Source organism: Crocodylus siamensis, chromosome 2 (genome assembly GCF_052110815.1).
Source record: "Crocodylus siamensis isolate JL-2025a chromosome 2, ASM5211081v1, whole genome shotgun sequence".
In the NCBI taxonomy this organism is placed as follows: Eukaryota; Metazoa; Chordata; order Crocodylia; family Crocodylidae; genus Crocodylus; species Crocodylus siamensis.
Window position 1 is genome coordinate 251,736,633 of NC_143396.1, and position 19,172 is coordinate 251,755,804.

The following is a 19,172-nucleotide window of genomic DNA, read 5'->3' on the forward strand; positions in this document are numbered from 1 at the left end:
TGATACAGAAAGCTAAAGACAACAGAAAAAATCCACAGCTAGCAGAGCTAAAGAAAATATGCAGCGATTTATTTTGTTTTTATTTTGTTTTGTTTTTTTAAATACATTAGGAACAAAAGAAATCCAAACCATTTGTTAAACTCATTACCAGAGATCCTGGTTTTCTCTGAGAAAAAGAACAGATTTTCTGACAAAAATCCCAAAATCCATGATTAAAATGAAAGGCCACTCATATATATATATATATGGCAGCATGGTCACAGATTATACTCAGGATGTTTTAAAATGCACTTAAAATGCTTGCATCTGAACACTTAAGCAGTAAAACATATGCTAAGTACTATTGTAGCATAGGAAAGATAGGATTTTCATTGTCTCCAGCCTGGCAGAAGGCAGCTTCTGGGGGACATGGAGCAATATATATATATATATATGAGTGGCCTTTCATTTTAATCATATATCAGTTGAACACAATGTTTTATTGATATATTTAGTTTTAAAACAATTTGGAAGTGTACCATTGCCTCAATCAATCACAATAATAAAATACATTCTAAATACCTATATGTTTTGGCATTTGCTTTCGGGTTTTTCATCATGGAAAATCAGAGCCCCTACTGAGACCACTCTGTACACCCCAGGGAATTATGCACAGAAAAATTCAAAATGATGCGAAATGATTTCTTTTTTACAAATTAAACAAAATTTAAACACTATTTGAACCTTCTTTAGAAATATATGCAGGTACTTTGTACAGTTGGGGGGTGGGGGGGGTGGGGTGTGCAGGGAGGATTTGTGAAAGTATGTAGTTTGTGGGTGGCTGTGGCATTTGTAGGTGGATGTGGGGTGATGTGGGGTTTGTGGGAGGCAGTGGGTATGGGAGTATGTGGGGTTTGTGGGCAAGTGTGTGGTTTGGAGCAGTTTGGGGAGGTGTGGGTATATGTGTAAGGTTTGTGGGTGGGTATATGGTTGTGCTGCCCAGACCCCACTGCCAGCAGCTCAGTGGCAGCAGGCTTTCAGGGCACTCATGGCTGTGACAGGCAGAGCCCCTAGTGACATGTGCCTCTGGTTGGATCCTAGGGCCTTCATGTGCTGGCAAAGTGCTGGCTTAGCCTGCTGGCATACACCTTCAAACCAGCCTGAGCCACACCAGCTGATCCTGGCACTGATCACAAGGGATGGAGCCATGCCACCCAAGCACCGAGCCTGGCCCTGTCTGCTGCAAGTGGCACTGCCAAGTGCCCAGCCCAGCCCTGTCCCTTGCAAGCGGTGCCAGGCTCAGTGCTTGGCTGGCACAGCCTAGGCAGAGCTGCTCACAGGGGATGGGCACCAACCAAGCACCGAGCCCAGCCCCATCCTCTGCAAGCAGCACTGCTGAGCCTGGACGCATATGCCTAGAGTCGACCCCAGAGCTGCTCACAGGGAATGGCTCTGGGCTTGGCACTTGGCAGTGCCACTTGCAGCAGACAGAGCCAGGCTCAGTGCTCAGCTGGCACACCCTCATCCCCTGCCAGCAGCACTGCTGGGCCGCACCAGTCAAGCGCTGAGCCCAGCACCACTCACAGAAGATGGTGATACGGTCTGTAAGTTGAGGTTGAATTTTAAGAGTTAAAAATTGGAATTCAAAACTCAACTTGTACATTGTGAAATATGATATATGGTCATTCTTAGCTTTTAAGGGGATAACATAGCCATTCCTTCCAAATCACAACCCAGAATTCCATGTGTCACAAATACTGTAACAGGAACTATCACGTGTATTTCTGCATTCTGCTCAGAATGTTAGATACAGCCATTCCTGTCACATGGTATAGATAAACATACAAAGAAACTAAAGAGAGGCCTTGACCCTACTGCATGCATTGCATGGCCTTATCATGGTGCCCATACAGAGAGGCCCAGTGACTTCAGTTTGACTCCTCACCCATACAGACCACTATAAATGACGTTAGAATCTCCTAATGGACCCTATCCCTGAGAGGATCAGTGTGACTAACCAACATCAATCACCCTTAAGCAAGGGGTGGGGTAGGCACACAGAGTCCGGACAGGGCTCAGATACCTCCCTAGGAATTGCCCCTACATCAGTGATATTTGCTGTTAGTACTGTTGACTAACATCTCACCACTTTTTAATGCTTGATTGGTCTAGAGAACAGGTTCTCATAAGACTATCTGCTCCACAGTCTAATTACATAATCACATTTATTTTCACTTCCTTAGGATGTTATATGTGTGTAGGTACATTAGTCAGCATAATGGTATCTTGATTTAATTGAGGTCGGTTAACACTATGGCATGAAAACACAAAATGATTTTGATGAGGAAAAACAACAGAAAGGTGCAGTTCTGCATGGTTGCCTCGTAAGTGTGAATCAGCAGGGCTGAGGGAGCTCAAAAGAGAAGCCAAGAGAGCTGGAATACCCAAACATTTGTAAAACAAGCCTTTCAGCTTCTACCTAGCATATCAAAAATTACATTTTTCAGAGGACTAGCAACACTCCAAGTGCTGGCAACACTCCTACCAGTGCAGCCCAGTATGCCGTTAGCCTTCTTTGTAACAAGGACACACTGTTGGCTCACATTCAGCTTATTGTCCACTGTAACACCCAGGTCCTTTTTTGCAGAGCTGCTGGCCAGCCAGTCACTCAGCCCCCAGCCTATATTGGTGCATGGGCTTGGTCTGTCCTAAATTGTTGCTAGAAGCCAGTTTGCTCCAGCTATTTTACAAAACCCAAACAGTTCAAAAATTTCAGCTCTAATATTGGTTCCAAAACCCGCATTCTGTTAAGGCATCATCATGTTGTCATCCATGATGGCTGAATCCAGGGTTCTGACTTAAATTCTCAAATACTGTTGTTTTTACTGCTTTATTCTCTTCAATATCAAACCAGCTCTTTCTGCTTTGTCATCTTTCCACCCAGGTTATCCTTACTTTTTAAAAAAGTGAGGCCATTTATAGCAGTGTGACCATCGCCAACATTTCAATTAATTTCTGAAAGAATGTTTAGAAAATAGAATTACTGTGCCAAGAGAGCCTGAGGAGGCACAAGTTCAGGACCCCTCTGCCTAATTACCAGGCTTGGGCACACATGGTGTAGGAGTGAGTGGGCAGAGTTTGTTTCTCAGCAGCAGTCCCAGGCTTGGCAGAATGCCATATAAATGTGGCCTCTGTGCCCTGATACTCCCATTGCAACACTCTTCTTATATGCTTCAAAAAAAAAAAGGCATTTCTTTGCAGTTCATGAGACTATCCATTAAAAATGGCAGCTGTCTGATCTTGCTTAGTGTCCTCGGCTTTAAAAGACAAAAAAGACAAGGTGGGCTTCTCCCTTTGTGTTCATTATGTTTTTTATTGAATTAAATCTTGCCTTACAAAGTGCTACTTTTAAGCTTAGTGTGGCTTGCTTCCCTTGCTTTAGAAGTGTTCCACAGAGAATTTTTTTATTCAAAATGATTTTTAAATAAAATTGCAAAATTAATGGATAAAAGCTAAATGGATTCCATAATTTACTTTTATTTTAGTGAAGCCCTTGAGACAGTAAATCATGAATACTCACTCTCAGAACCAGTGTAAGTGGTTTAAATGTAGGTACTGTCACATTAATTGAAAAATAGCTGAGGCAGAAAACCAGTGATAAACAGTTCTTTGAATTGAGGGAGGTGCCTACCATTGTCTTAACAGAGAACAATGGCAAGTTATATTTTTTTTAATAAAGAAAGCATAGTCTAAGTAGACAGTCTACTAGCTGAATTCAAGGGTATACTGAATGGATGGTGCTGCAAACAACTCTGAGGACAAAAAAGGATGAAAAAAATGAGCTGAAGGGAGAGCCACCTTGAAGAATGCTAGTATATCTGAGGGTGTGCAAATATGAAGGGAAGTGATTCCACTGGCAAAGTAGAACAGGCGAAGTGTGCTGAAAGACCTATGTCTCCTGTTAATACATCCCAGTGTGCCATTAGGGTATTTTACAATAATATTACATTAGTGCCTCATATTTAGCCTGTGATTCTCTATAATCTCCAGGCCCTCCTCTGCAATACTGCTGCCTAGCCAGTCCTTCGTAAATGTGATATTGAATTTCCTCCTATTCCAGACCATTTTTCTGATTTATCAAGGTCATGTTAAATCTTAATCTTGTTCTCCAAAGAGAAGTAAATCCGCTACAGATTTATAATGTAAACTTCATTTACATTGATGTACACTTCATTCCATTTCACAAATCATTAATTAAGATATTAAACAATACCACACACAGAACAGACCACTGAGGAACCCCATTTGATACCTCCTCCCATTTAAATATTGAGCTGTTGATAACTAGTCTTTCAGCTTAGCTATCCAACCAGTAATATACCCAGCATACAGCAGTTTCTCCTAAATGAGTGGTGCTCAATCTTCTTGGGTACTTGGGACCCAGCTATACCTCAGGTCACTACTCCCCTTCAGTAGGTGAGGGGGGAAGGAAAGAGGAAGGTGAGAAATGGCTAACAATATCAGAGGGAGTGGAGTAGAAAAAGCAGGCAGGGGGGAAGATGAAGACAGCTTACCATGTGTGTAGATAGAGAGACCAGTGAGAGCTACAAGGGAGACCAGCAGCATGACGAAGTGCAGGGAAGGGGATATGCCAGGCTGAGCTGCTTGATGCTGACCCCTCTCTGCCTTCTGTGCAGTGGAACAGATCCACTCACTTTGGGAGCTGGATCTGGCCTGCAGGTGGTAGGTTGTGCGCCAATGATCTAGATCATATTTCTGACTTATAAAAACATGATGGGAAAAGGTGTACTCAATTTGAAGTACAGGCAGTTCTCAACTTATGACTTTGAGGTACAATGAACATCACTTATGACCTTTATAAATTGACACCATGTTTTGAGGTTGCAATGCAGATTTTGACTTTATGATGCTGGATACAGCTGTATCCAGCTAGTCAGTCTGGAAGGAGAGGGGGAAGGGAAGGGGCATGGTGGGGAGCAGATCAACACTCCTGCAGCAAAGGAGGGATTGGGCCTGGGATTGGGACAAGGCCTGGGGCAAGCACTGCCCAGCCAGGGCGGGAGGGCATGGGACAAAGGCGCAGCTCATCTGAGGGGTGTGGGGAGTTGGGGGCGGCTCCTGCCACGGCACATCTCTGGTCCAGGAGCTGCTTATCTGGCAGCTCTCACCACTGCTCCTGCCACTCGTCCAGGAGGGCATGGGGTGGGGGCATGTGCCCCCGGATCTGTGCAGGGCAGGCGGGGCCAAGGCTGCACTTGGCTGTGCTCAGGGCAGGTGTGGCAGCACTGGGAGCAGGGGCTATGCCCTGCCGCCACTCATCCAGCCAGGGCGGGCACAGGACGAAGCCACTGCACTGCCTTGGGATGAGCAGCATGCAGCAACAGGAGCCGCACCCCCTGGATGAGCTGCAGGTCCATCCCACACCTGCCCCACCTTGGCTGAGCGAGTGATGGGAAGCATGGGGTGGGGAAGGGCACGTGCCCCCAGATTGGGGCTGGGTGGGAGGCAGAGCGGGTGCTGGGGGGGGGGCTGCAGCCATCCAGAAATTCACCATTAGCCCCTCCATAAAACCCACTGCCCACCTGGAATGCAGCACAGTGCAGACCCCACCCTGCCCACCCCACACAGATCTGGGGGCACATGCCCCCACCCCGGGCCTTCCCAGATCACCGGCAGGAGCAATGGCTGGAGTCACCATATGAGCAGCTCCCAGACCAGCAGTTTGCAGCCATGGGAACCACTCCCCCCACCTCACACGCCCCTTAGACAAGCCGCACTTTCATCCCATGCCCCTCCACTCTGGGTGAGTAGCATGTGCTACCCACCCAGCCACCCCTGTCCCAGCCAAACCCCAATCCCTCCTTTGCTGCAGGGGCATTCATCTGCCCCATCCCCCCACGTCCCTTCCCTCCCCTTCCAGTCTTACCACCCAGATGCAGCTGTATCCAGAGTCATAAAGGAACCAATCACCCATTTATAACATTGTTCCTATGGGAAAATTGGTTCCAAGTTATGACTTTTTGACTTAAGACATGGTTTTCAGGAACCAATTGTGTCATAAGACTGAGGACTACCTGTGTACTAGGGGTGTGCAAAGTGAGCCATATTCGATTCGGATTTGGCCTGATTTGGGGGACAGTGATTTGATTCATTGATTCAGATGACTGTCCCGACTCGATTCAGCCAAATCCGAATGAAGATTTGATTCTGATTTGGAGAATTAGCGATTTAGCCATAGACACAGTTTTTAAATGTTTTTTCTACATACCTTGAGGTACCAGCTGTGGCTTATGAATGCTGAGATGGTGGGGTGATTGGAGCATCCCAGAGGAGTTCAGGGAGCCCCACCACATGCTCAGCAGAAGTATGTCCACCTCTGGGTCTGCCACTGAGCAAGTGGGGGACCCCCCCAAAACCCCTCTGGCTCATTGATCAGCCACAGAAGGACCCCGGGTGCCACCCCAGACCCAGGAGGCACCAGTCACCAAGCCCGGGGGGCAGGGAGGCGGTCCCCCACACACTCCGCGGTGGACCCAGAAGTGGACCAGACATGCTTCTGGTCCACTTCCAAATCCACTGCCAAGCATGCTGGGGACACCCCACGCTCCCATGGGACACTCCATCCGCCTTATCATCTCAGCATTCACGAGCTGCCTGGTACCTTGAGGTATGTAGAAAAAACATATGAAGCTGTGTCTATGTCCAAATACTCAAATCTCTCCAAATGGATTCAGAGGGTTCCAATTCAATTCAAAAAGATTAAAGGGTCTCCTGATTCAATTTGGATTTGGAGATTCACCCACCAAATCAGGCCAAATCTCTGCCAAATCAAGTCAGTGACTGATGCTTCACACAGCCCTACTGTATACCATTACCCACTGTTCTCTCCCATCAAAAAAGCATGTCATCTCGTAATAGAAGGAAATCAATTTTGTTAGCCATAATCTGCTTTTATCAAGTCTATGTTAGCCTTACCTTGTTGTTTTCATTGCTTAATGATGTTCTCTAGTATCTTTCCGGGTACCAGAGTTAGACTGACCAATTCATAATTCCTGGACCTTTCCTTTAACTTCTTTAAATATGGGTGTTGCAGGATCCTTCCCTGGTCGGGCTTACCACAGATCATGAATAGGCGGGAGAACAGTGAACAGGCTTGGTAGCTTTTATTAGCAACTATTAACGTAGCCGTGCAGCGGCTAGAACTCACCACGCTTCACGCGCCCTAATGGTGCGCGAGACCAATGAGCCTGGCTGGTGAGTGGTTTCTGGGGTTTCAGGTCGCCGGGATCAGGCGGGTCTCTGTGTCCTCCTTCGGTTGGCCACTCCAAAGGCCGAGCCGTGTCCGTATTAATCTGCCGTGAATCGTTCCGAGTCCGTTGGACGCAGAAAGGACCCTGACGATCAGGTGCAGGCTCCTTTTATAGCTTAGGTGACATGCAGTGGTGTGATTGTGTGAGGCACCTTTCAATAGGCCCATGGCACTGACTGACTGGCGCTGGACTCCGCCTTGTGGAAAGTTCTAGCTACCGCTTCTCTCTTACATTGATGGCAGAAAAACAACTATGGTCTGCCTAGCAACTGTTACAGAACTCTGTGTAACTTTTTCTGATTGGCAAACATGGCCACTTAACAAACATAGTGATCACAACAATGGGCATTATAGTTGCCCTTTTCCAGTCTTCTGGCACCTAACCTATCTTGCCTGAGTTCTCAAAGCCAGTAATGCTGCAATTGTTGAGCCAGTTCATTAAGTACTTTATCCTTAAGAATAAGAGTCAGGCTCTGCTAACTTAAAAATATCTCACTTTATCTAAGTTATCTCTAACTTGTTCTTTCTTTATCTAGGCTGGAAATCTACCCTCTGCCCTTGATGCTAATTGTGCTCGTTACTGATAAACTGACCTCTTATGAATGCTGAAGTAAAGAAATTTGTGCAAAATTGTATTACCTTTTCTGCACCTAAACGCCACCGACTCAGCCATGTACTTCTGCCCCTCAGCTTTCTCCACATCATCCATTATTCAGTAGGGAACCCAGGAACAGAGCACAAGGGGTGTAATCCCCCATTTTCTTTGCGTGACACGCGCAGAGTGAGTTCTGAGCTCGCTCCCCAGTCAGCGCGGCCTCCTCCGGAGTTCCACGTGAACAGTGAGACCTGTGCTTACCACCTAAAAGGGTCTGGGTGCGTAGTTCCCTTCCTATTAGTTTCTCTTCCTACATAATAAGAGGCTTACACTTTCCTTGGTCCTCCTCTTCTAACATACTTATTAAAAGTAACAAAAAGCCTTCTATAGCTCTTGCTTCATTCTTATACTCAGCCTTAGTCATTGGCGATGCATAAGGCGTTCATGGAGACGCATATGCCCTCCCTGAGACTGGCTGCTGCTGAAGCCACCACCGGCTTCTGCTGGCAGTTGCCGCTCACCACCCCCCTTCACCCCCACCCCCACCCCCCCCAACGCCGACATGGTTGGCAGCATCTGTGGGCAGTCCCCGCTTGCTGCCACCAACACCAACGCCAGCAGCAGCAGCAGTCCCCATTCACCATATGCCACCGCCAGCGGCAGCAGGAGGTCCCCGCTCACCACCGTGGTGCCCCCTCCCCCTCCCCCCTCGGTCTCAGGAGGCACCAGTTGTTGATGGCCTTAGTGATATGACCAAGTTTCCACTTTGGGTAGTGTGACAGGGGGCTGTCCTCTACATCAGCCTACTCACCTGCCTGTAGTTTGTTAAAATGATTTCTTCTGAAAGATTTTGTGTGTGCAGCCTTCAACAGCTCACCAAAACTCATTAAGTGGCCCGCCAGCCAAAATAATTGCCCACCTCAGTCTAAAACTAAGAAGGAAGAATTATTTCTGTGGGACTGCCATGTAGGAGTTGTAGAATCAGGTCCAATCCTTATGGATTCCCCCCACCCTCCCATGCTCACACCAGATAATCAAATCTAATTTTTTTTCCAGCAGATCTGATCCAGGTATTATTTAGATGCAACAGCCCAAGTCTATATTGGTGAGTGGTGGTACTCACCTCAAGTAAATGTGTGCGTCTGTGTGTATACACCCATACACCTACACACACACACAAGCAGAAAGCAAATCTGTATATGTATTCTTATGTGCTTTTCCCCCACTCCTCTGTGGGCAGGCATTTGCTTATATTGGTAGTTTGGAGATAAATCCATTTCATTTGTCTGAACAAGATAATAATGTGGAAGCTAAAGAATAAATGCAACCATTTGGCTCTGCCTTGTTCTAAAATGAAATCATCAATTACAATAAGCTATATAAGTCTCAGATCAGTAAAACAGACCTTTAGTCACTTCAGCATATAGATTGGACATATTTTTGGATAAGTCAGACTGCTCAGCAAGGATTTAAGCCTGCAAGGCGCAGGACATCCTCAGTTCCCAATGACTTCAGCAGAAGCTAAGGGCATTCAGCCTTTTAGTGACCGCAGGAGAAGAACATTTGCTTTTTAGCATTTAAGCCCTGAGTCATCAACAGTTGATATTAATAACTTTATGCAAATGCAGACATCTGCAGTAGTAATTAAATCACCTCTGTTTGAAAGAGATTTTTACACCAAAGTTAAAGAAATAACATCATGCTGGCTGTTTGGCAGAAAGGTGACAAGGTGACAAAGCCTAATGGCATTTAAAACCCAATCCAAGTAAAAGTCAAAACACTGGATCCCTTGCAAAGCTAGAGTCATATACGGACTAAGAAGAAAATGTAACACAAAATATGAACAAACCCAAACTAAGGTTCTTATTAAACGGAAAACTATTACAAAAGAAAACATACCATTTCAGAAAAGCAGACTGATGATACAAAAAGAAGTTATCTCTGCTATCTGAAAAGCAAAGTGAGCACTAACTATGAATAATTGAAGATTATTCACTAGAAAAGCTGTGTTCTTTGTTCTTAATTTAGATTAGCTAACCCATGTTACCTAGTAGACTTATAACAGCAGCGAAGACATAGCCAATTGGCTTTCAACTTACGTTAGCAGCTTGAGTTCAAGCTCAGGCCCTTAAATGGCTTTAACTGAAATGAGCAACCTGAACCAAAAGGTGACTTTCCTATAGTGAAGTCATAGCCTTACTATAATGTATTGATGAGGTTAACTGAAGTGAAAGAAGAAGCAAATGGATGAAATAGACCCAATGATAGTGCTTAAACCAAGGTTCTGGACTAGATATGGAGAGCCAGACCTATACAAAAAGCCATTAGATTTGTGCCTAGTTTCTTGCTTTTTCTAGTTTTTTCTTTCATTTCCTTATGCCTTTCTCTCTGCTTTTCCTATCTCTCAATTTCATCTTTGAATTGGTTTCTTTTTATCCTTTTTCCTATTTTTCTTGCCTCTTCAATGTCAAGGAGATTCAATTTTGCAGTTCACGAATACTAATAATCCATGTCACTCTGTGTTACACTTTTTCTAAAAGTCTTCAATGGTTTTATATGCTAGGAATGAATACAGATTCCTCATATTGGCTGAATCCTGCTGTGTTTATGCAGGCAGGACTCCTAGTGAAAAGACTCACATCGCAGGATTTAATCCAGCGAGAAAAAAGATTATAGAAGTAGAGGGGAAGAAATACCTAAAGAGTAATTAGAGAAGTCTGGTGTCAGCAATAAAAAATTAAAACATTCCTTCTCCTGGGAGTAACTTAAAAAAATGTTACAAGGCTTCATTTTCCTACTTACAGTGGATGAGTTATCATGAAAAAAAATTACAAGCTTGCTGGGCACACCAGTATTTGTGCAGCATTTCTGCAACATCACAAGACATAGTAAGTTCCAATATTACAAGAGAGAAGTGGAGAACCCTGAATTCCAATGACAGGCTCAAATTTTGTTCTGTACCCACCAGATGTTAAGTCAGAGCTGCCAAGGAGAAGAGTGGCAGATGGTATATACCTATCTAGGGCTTTCAGTTTGAGATGGGGCTTGGTGATTGTGTGTTGGTTATTTTTGTGCCAGACAAAGAGACTTGGAAATCTTACAACAGCAAAAGAAAATAAACTACTGTAAGCTGAACAAAACCTTTACAAAAGTCATGAACTAAACTGGCAGAGGTGCAACAAGCAGGGTTGGTGCCCTGGGCAAATTCTGTGGGAGGTGGGGAGAGTGCCAGAGGGGTGGGAGTTTTGAGAAGCAGGAGGAGGATGGGCAGGTGAAGACAACGTGGGAAGGATATGGGTTTCAAGAGCAGGAAGGACAGAAGGAGGCACTGCTGAGCACTAGTGGGTTTGGAGGAGGGGGAAAGGGACAGCAGGAGTCTTACCTATACCCAAAAAGAGCTGCTGCATGGTCTGTCAACCCCAGCTGTTGCTGTTATAGCAGTAGCCGGGTGTCTGGACACCTGGCTGCTGCTGCAAAAGCAACACTGTGAGATTGCTTTTGCTGCCAGGGTGCAGACTCCACAGGGACGGGTCAGCAATTCTGGTGCTTCTCTTAAATTAGAACCCAGAGCTGGTGCCACGCTCACCCACCTTTAGTTATGCTACTGAAAACTGGAACCAGTGCTAAATATCCCCTCCCCTTCACTTTACTAGCATGGTAAATTCAGATTTCTCTTCATAAATCCTCCTTCCCCCACTACTTCAAACATTCAAAAATCTATATTACAATAGTTACTAGTAGTTCTTACAGTACCATGGACTATTTGAAAATGTAGTGTTTTAAGCTTGTCTGAGCTTGAATATGGTATAGAAATGCCAACAAACACTAGGAAATGTGAAGTCACTTCTCCATATTTACAATATTGAAGCAGTGTTCACATGAAACGAGTGTGCAAAGCAATGTATTTCAAGGGCAATGTGCAGATTCTTTGTGGAGACAACTTAGCCATTTGAGATTTGCTCATTATTTGTTCAAGTGCCGAAAGGAAAGGGCAGTTTCTGAAGTCTGGCTTCCTGGCTGTGTGCTGTTCTTCGGCATCCTGAGGGCCAATTCTCAAGTGATCTTGAGCATTGAACAGTACAGCCAGATTCAGTGGGTGTTACAGCTGCTCAATGCTTCTCTAGATTTTAGGGTAGTAAATACTACTGAGGAGCTCTTACAATCTAATTCAAAACCCCCCAAAAAAATATTTAACTCTCAGAGCATTTTCTATCTGTAGCATGTTAAAAACCACATTTTACAGGTTTAGATGAACAATGGATCAAGGTACTGCTCGGATTTTCTGCTGTGATCTCTTCACTTTCCCCAAGTATAGATTCTAGCCAGAAATGGCCATTAGAGAATGTATCTTAGAAAGGAGAATTTCTCATTAGTATTAAAACAACAGAGGGCTGGTTTCTGAACTAGTTCATCCCTTTTTTCCCCATCCTCCTAGGGAGAGATTGGAAGAAAGAGAAGAATGGGCAGTGGCATGGCCGAGTAGAAAGCTATTACTCCAGTTCTCCACATAAGCACACATTATGGCGTGTGATGATCCTCATCCTAACAGAGGTCACATGGGAAGAACTAAGTCCTCAGGCTCTGTCTCCACCAAGGAATTAGTCCGTTGTGAGAATACTGGGAATTCCTGGTTGATTTAGTTTTGTTTACACTAAAGTGCAAGAATTCCTTCTGCGGTAGCTTTGACAATGGTTATTCCAATTAATAGTTCTAGCATGAATTCAGAGTACGGTAGAGCTATTACTCACAGTTGTCATCAAGTCAGTTTCCTAGTGTAGACAGGGTTTGACAGAGCAGGCAGGAATAATATGGTTGTGGTGTTTGATTTGTAACAGAGCAAGAGAGATATAGGAAAATGAGATTATTCAGGTACCTGATGGCAATAGATCATCATATATTTGAAGAGTAAAGTTGAATTCTGGGGTCAAGAGAGACTGAAAACAGAGGAAGAAAGCAGCAGATATACAATGTGACAGGGAAAGTATTGCTTTTTGGCACTGTAGTACGGATTTTAGAGTTCAACTAACAGCAGGGTGGCACAAAGCACAAAACATCACAACTCTCCACTTTTTCCAAAACAGACTGAACTCTTTTATTTGGAAACTTATTTCTGTAAAAACCCTTTATATGAAGACATTCTGCATCAGTACTATGGTATGTTGTGATGTTTAACAGCTTCTGCATATCTTAAATAAAGCTTGTTTTCAATGTGACAGCCTGAAAATAGTCATTTTCAGTTTTGAGACTATGCAATACAGTATTCAATATTGCAGATGGTACAGTGCAGCGTGGGAAGATACTGAGCAATACATGCCTCTCTCGGTGAGCAACAAATCCTTAGATTAATAGAGAATTAGTCCTGTATCTGCTTGAATCCTGTTAAGAAAATGTTCATTCAGAGAGATCCCCTTATACACTACACACAAGTTTCCAATAAATGCTAAATAACTTCAGTGCCCTGTTATCATAACTTCTATGGAGTTATACAGTAAGTTCATGTAACCTGAGTGGCGGCCCAATAGTTGCCACCCCTGCCCAATATCAGGGATGGTGTGGTAAGAGTGGGGCAGGGCTTCTGGCCAGCACCAATTTACCTTCCAGCTGGCCCCTGCTCACCACAGAGCAGCCCATGGTCCCAAGAAGGTCTAATACTTAACTGATTTAACTATTTAACTTCAGTTACAAAACAAGAATAATAGGAAAGGTTATTTACAAGTGAACTTAAATGGCATAACCAGAATCACAAAACAAACCAGAATACATTAGTCAACCCTTGACTCAAGAACCCCAGGTAGGGTAACTGGCAGCTTTCAGCCACTGCTGAGATGCTACAGCAAGGAAACAGGGTGCTTGCTTCTAGCAGCTCCAACAGGCTTCCCAATAAGTGACAGATTGTAACAGTGTAGGCTCTTCTGGTCTGCAGCAATCAAATTGTATCAAACCCCAATCCCCTCAAAGAAACTAAAGGGTGACCCCCCATGGCAACCAAAAAGGCAAACAACAAGCAACAGAGTAGGCTCCTGTAGCAATCAGCATGACCCAAGCACAGAGCTCAGGGACTCCATCTGATGACAATCAGCTGCAGAATAAGGGACAGGACTGAGTCCCCTCTGGGGCAGTCAGTAGCAGAGGGTCAGCAACACAGGCAGCTCCCAGGGGTTGTTCCTCTAAACCCCTGCTCCAGATGACTGGCCAGGCACCCCGCACACCTCACAGCTCACCAGTCCCACTCTGAGCACTGGTCTGTGCCCCAAGCTCCTGGGGACCCTCGTCCTGGCGCTCTGCGGCTCCTCAGGATCCCAGTGCCTTGCCAGCTGCTGTCCTGCTTCCCCAGGAAAGGTAAGGGGCTTCCTCAACTCACCAGCCCAGCTCCCTTGCTCCAGATAAAGATGCACCCTGTGGTCCTGGTCGCTGCTTCTTCTCTGCAGTGGAGTGGAGACCCGACTGCCACCCCTAGCCTCCAGGACACCCGGCTCATCCAGCATGCCACGTTGGGGCCTTGGGGCACCAGCTCTCTGCCCCAAGCCCTGGCTGCTGCTCCTTCTCTGCTGCAGGGCTGGAGGCACGACTGACTACTGCTGACTTCTTCTCCCAGGGCTTTCAAGGCTCTTCAGAGGGGTCTCTCCACTCCCTCTGCTGGGTCAGCTCACCCCAGCTCTTCATAGGCCTCCTGCATCATTCCCTGGAGTCACTGTCAGCAGCTCCTCATGCCAGTTTGGCTGCTGCTTTTATCCCCTCTGGCAGTCCTTCCCTGGCTTGCAAACCAGCCAGCCAGGGCTCAGGGTGGCTGGCCCCCTACTCTGTCTATTCCCCTTCCATGCAAATGAGGGGATTGAAAATCCCTTCTTTCGACTGGCTTCTCCTTTTCCACAGGGCAGGGCTCCCCTGCTCCGCCACTGGGGTTGCTCAGAGTTCACCAGCCCTGTTTCTAGCCCAGGGTAAGTATCTCAAGCCAATCTGGTGAGCCCACATTAGCAGTCTGTTACATCCACTTTCACAGACAGGCTTACTAACCTAATGAGGGCTTTAAACTAGGTTCACCAATGGTTGAAGACCAAAGCCTGGAGGTAAGGGGGAAATGGGTGATCTGGAGGAAAAGTAAGCAGGAGGGGGCAACAGAGAGGTGTTCTCATTCTTCTTGAGAAATCAAGGCAATAAACTACTTACTTTAGGTGCCTGTACGCAAATACACAGAGCCTGGGAAACAAGCAGGAAAAATTGGAAGCCCTTGCACAGTCATGGAACTACAATGTGATTGGAATAACAGAGATTTGGTGGGAAAACTCATATGACTGAAGCACTTTCATGGATGGGTATAAAGTGTTCATGAAAGACAGGCAGCAGACAAGAGGAGGAAGAGTTGCACTTTATTTAAAAGAGCCATTTAATCCTCAGAGCTCCACTATGAAAGCCAGAGACAGCACTAGAGAGGACATGGACTCCAAGGAGGGTGGAAGATGGAAGCTTGTGACCTCTGGCAGCAAACAGAAATCTTCACCTCCATCTGCACCAGTTCATCTAGATAACAGATATGCAGTCCTGGCCACAGAGAGGGAGGAGCATGTGCCACTGGTGGAGGAGGATAGGCCAGACCTCTCCAAGGTGGAAAGAATCAAGACAACTACCACCAAGAAGCAGCGATGGATGGTGGTGGTTGGAGACTCCCTTCTGCAGGGGATGGAGGAAGCCATCTGCCAACCTGACCTGTTGTCTTGTGAAATCTGCCACTTTCCCGGAGTCCACATCCAAGATGCCATGAAGGGATTACTAAGATTCATCCAGCCCTCTGACTGCTGCTCCATGCTGCTCATCCATGTGGGCACCAATGATACTGCCAGGGGAGACCCTTAGTGTCAAAAGTGACAACAGGGCTCCAGGTCCATGGGTGAAGGTGACAAGGGCTCAAGTTGTGTTCTCCTTAATCCTTCCAGTCAAGAGAAAGGGCCCAGACAGGAACAGGTGGATCCTGAAGATCAATACCTAGCTGCGCAGGTGGTGTTGCAAGCAGGGATTTGGCTTCTTCAATCATGAAAAGTTCTTCCAAGAAGAAGGATTCCTGGGAAGAGATGGGATCCACCTGACAAAGAGAGAGAAGAGCATCTTCATAGACAGGCTTGCTAACCAAGTGAGGAGAGCTTTAAACTAGGTTTGCTGCAGGGTGGAGACCATAGCCCTAAGGTAAGTGGGGAAACGGGAGACCTGGAGGAAGAGCAAGTAGGAGGGAGCAACAGAGGAGGTGCTCTCATACTTCCTGAGAAATCAGGACAAATCAGCTAGTTACCTCAGGTGCCTGTACACAAATGTACGGATCCTGGGAAACAAGCAGGAACAATTAGAAGTCCTCACATAATCATGGAATTACGATGCAATTGGAATAACAGAGACTTGGTGGAAGCTCAAATGACTGGGGCAGTCGTGGATGGGTACAAGCTGTTCAGGAAGTGCAGGCAGGGAAGAAGAGGAGGAGGAGTTGCACTTTATGTAAAAGACCCATATAATTGCTCAGAGCTCCAGTATGAAACTGGAGATAGGCCTGTTGAAAGTCTCTAGGTTAAGGTTAGAGGGGAGAGCAACAAGGTGATGTCGTGGGTGTCTGCTATAAACCATCAGACCAGGAGGAAGTGACATTTAAGAAAGGGAAAAAGGAAGATCCAGGGAACTACTGACTGGTCAACCTCACCTCAGTCCCTGGAAAAATCATGAAGCAGGTCCTCAATAAATCCATTTCTAAGGACTTGGAGGAGAAGAAAGTGATTAGGAACAGTCAGCATGGATTCACCAAGGGCAAGTCATGCCTGACCAACCTGATTGCCTTCTATCATGAGATGAGTGTCTCTGTGGATTTGGGGAGTATGGTGGGTGTGGTATACCTTGATTTTAGCAAGGCTTTTGATACAGTCTCCCACAACATGATCACAGGCAAGCTAAGGAAGTACGGGCTGGATGAATAAACTGTAAGGTACATAGAAAACTGGCTGGAGCATCAGGCTCAGAGGGTAGTAATCAATGGAGTGATGTCTAGCTGGTAACCAGTTTCAAATGGAGTGCCCCAGGGGTTGGTCCTGGGGCCAGTTTTGTTCAATATCTTCATCAACAATCTGGAAGATGGTATAGAGTGCACCTTCAGCAAGTTTGATGACACCAAGCTGCAGGGAGTAGTAGATACATTGGAGGATAAGACTAGGATTCAGAGTGACCTAGATAAATTGGAGGATTGGGACAAAAGGAATCTCATGAGGTTTAACAAGGACAAGTGCAAAGCCCTGCAATTAGGATGGAACAATCCCATGCACTGGTACAGGCTGTGGCTGACTGGCTGGGCAGCAGCTCTGCAGAAAAGGACCTGGGGGTTACAGTGGACAATAATCTGATTATGAGCCAACAGTGCCCTTGTTGCCAAGAAGGCTAACAGCATCCTGGGTTTCATTGATAGGAGCGTTACCTTCAGGTCAAAGGAAGTGATTATTCTCCTCTATTCAGCACTGGTGAGGCCACGTCTGGAGTACTGTGTTCAGTTTTGGTCCCCCCACTACAGAAAGGATGTGGACAAATTGGAAACAGTCCAGCAGAAGGCAGTGAAAATGGTGAGGGGGCTGGGGCACATGACTTATGAGGAGATGTTGAGGGTACTGGACTTATTTAGTCTAGGGAAAAGGAGACTGAAAAGGGAGGGTTGAAAGAGGATGAAGCTGGACTGTTCTCAGTGGTGGCAGATGACAGAATAAGAAGCAATGGTTACAAGTTGTAGCAAAGGAAGTTTAGGTTAGATATTAGGAAAAAAATTCTCACTAGGAGGATAGTAAAACACTGGAACAGGTTACCCAGAGAGGTTGTGGAATCTCTGTCCTTGGAGGTTTTTAAGATCCAGCTAGATAAAGCGTTGCCTGGGATGATCCAGTTGGAGGTAGCCCTGTCTTGAGCAGGGGGCTGGATTAGATGGCCTCCTAAGGTCCCTGCTAACCCTAATTTTCTATGATTCTATGAAATCAACAGGACTATGTGCTTTAATGCAGGGGTCAGCAACATTTTCCAGCAGGGGGCCAGAATGACCCAGCTTGGATCTGAGATGTGGGCGCTTGGACCTGGTTGCCTCAGCCCCTTCTTCTTGTCACCTTCTCAGGTAGGTGCTGAGTGTTCCAGCCATTAAATATGCAATTCATATGCAAGTACATATATGTACGCCTGCTCACTCTCTTAAAAAGAAAAGAGTGACCCCTCCTTCCCCATTTTCAAAAGAGATTTCATGGCTGCTCTGCTGCAGATGGTTCTGGGCTATGAATCCCAAGCTTAGGGAATCACTTCCGGGATGCTGTACATTTAAGAAGCAGCTCAGATATAATCCAGTTTGAAATAGATACTTTGTGATTCAGAGTCTTTTATGATATAAACCTAATCAGTTAGAAATGAGTCTAATCTGATCTGGTCTGGTCTGGTCTGGTCTGACACAGGCCAGCTGAATGAAACTGGCCTGTGTCACACTCCTCAGGTCTGAGAAATCTCTGAACACAGTGTCAGGAGCAAAACAGGCTAGGAAAATACCATGAGTGGAAAATTGGTGCATTTAAAAGCTGGACCAGAGTTGAAATTCTCTAGAAACATAGAACACAACTGAAGAAGATTATGTAATCCCCCTTCTATCTGCAAGCAGTGGACATCAGCAAAAACTCAGTCAGAAGGCATCCTTGTTTTTGACAGTAGCTAGTTGTAAAGCAGTTAGTATTTTTAAAGTTTTTAACTAACTTGCACAGATGATGTTAACTATGAAACTGATGAAGTAAGGTGTTGCTTATGAAAGCTCATACCTCTTTGAAGTATTTAATCTATAATACTTCAGAGAAGGTGCCACTCTTCTCTGCCTTCTCTATGTAACTGTATTATACAAATTTAATGACTACTCCATACCGACTAAAAGTGAAGAATATTATGATCAATGTTTTTAAAATGAGAGTGCAAAATGATGAAATTATAGAAGAGTTTGAAACTCATAAAAAGCTGAAGAACCAATCTTTCAAATATAAACCATGTCCCTGGTACAAAAGGAACAGACAGAATACTAAGGAAGTAAACTCATGGGTATGATTGTTAGTCATTGTAAAAAAAAAGTGGAACCCTTCACATATTGATAGACAAAAAAGAATTAAATAGGCTAAAAACAGATAATTTTCCATAACCAATAGAGGGAGAATTTTTGAGAGATGGCTAAACCCAAATATTTTTTATGCCAGATACATCAGCCAACCCTCCCTTAGCAAATACAGAGAACTCATT